This window comes from Galeopterus variegatus, unplaced genomic scaffold (assembly GCF_000696425.1).
Source record: "Galeopterus variegatus unplaced genomic scaffold, G_variegatus-3.0.2 Scaffold7252, whole genome shotgun sequence".
Taxonomy (NCBI): Eukaryota; Metazoa; Chordata; class Mammalia; order Dermoptera; family Cynocephalidae; genus Galeopterus; species Galeopterus variegatus.
In genome coordinates, this window is record NW_007733363.1 from 70,998 (window position 1) to 72,579 (window position 1,582).

Consider the following 1,582-nt stretch of genomic DNA (forward strand, 5'->3'; position numbering starts at 1 on the left):
GATAGCCTTACTGGATAAAGTATTCTTGGCTGGCAATTTTTGTCTTTTAGTATTTTGAATATATCATTCCATTCTTTTCTGGTTTTTAGGGTTTCTGATGAACAGTATGACGTTAGTCTGATTGGGGCTCACTTATAGGTTACTTTAAGCTTCTCTCTTGCAGATTTTAAGATTCTCTCTTTGTCTTTGAATTTTGCCAATCTGACTATAATTAAGTCTTGGAGAGGACCTTTTTGGGTTGAATATGTTTGGGGATCTTTGAGCCTTCTGAATCTGTGTCTTTCCCTATAGCTGGGAAGTTTTATGCCATTATTTCATTGAGTATGTTTTCAATGTCATTTCCTTTTTCCTCCCCTTCTAGAATACCGATGGATATTTGGATATTTGAGTGCTTAAGTTTGTCTGTTATCTCAGATTTCCTTCAATTTTTAAAATTCTTTAAAAATTTTTTTTTTTGTCTGTCTGTGTTATTTTGAACAGCCCATCTTCAAGGTCAGAAATTCTCTCTTCTGCTTGTTCTGTCTTGCTGGTTAAACTCTCTGTTGTGTTTTTTATTTTGTTGAATGAACTCTTTAGCTACACAAGCTCTGCTACATTTTTTTCGGGGCATTAATTTTCTTGTACATTTCTTCTTTCAGGTCTTATATACTTTTTCTTATTTCTTTGTGTTGTCTGAGTTTTCTTGTATCTCTTAGTTTCCTTAGAATTGTTGTTTGAAATTCCTTGTCAGTCATTTCAAGGACTTCCTGTTGTATAGTATCTAGAGTTTGAGAGTCATTATTCTCCTTTGCTGGTGTCATACTTTCTTGATTTTTCATATTTCTGCTATCTTTTCTTTGGAGTTTATTCATTGTGGCTGGGGATTTTATTTCCATTCATTCAACCCTAGTATCTGGTGAGGATCCTGCAGGGACTGCCGTTTTGGCCAAAGCTGCCTTGGGCCTGCGGGCCAGCAGCTCATGCATCTCTGGGCTGTGGGGACTGGCCTGGGCTGGTAGTCCTGTGGTGGTGTCTGCCTGTACCAGCATGGGTGGCTAAAGGTCCTGTGGGCCCAGTGGCTCTCAGGCCTCTTTTGGTGGTGTGGACTGGCCTGGGCTGGGGTTACTGTGGTGTGGTGCCTGCCCATTCTGGTGTGGGTGGTTCGGGGCCCTGTGGGCCCAGCAGTTTTGGGGCCTCTCTGGGCTGTGGAGACTGGCCTGGGCTGGGAGTCCCACGGCGAGTCCCACAGTGGCGACTGCCTATTCCTACACAGGGGGCTCAAGGCCCTGTGGGCCTGGAGTCTCTCGGGCCTCTCTTGGTGGCGTGGACTCGTGAAATAAAATCTTAAATGAGATCTAGATATGAACTGTAAAAATACATTTTTACTTCATTATATTTAGAGCTCTATGTATGTGTGTAATTCTGTTCTGTAGCAGATATATTGCTTAAAACACTTTAACTTATATTTGGAATATAAAAATGGATACATGCATTTGGTAAAGACCTGGTTTCAAATGCAGGAGGGGTCACTATCTGCTTAATGAGTAAGGAGCTATTTTTTCTTTACCTACTAAATCCCCAGAAATATATCCTACAACTTTTT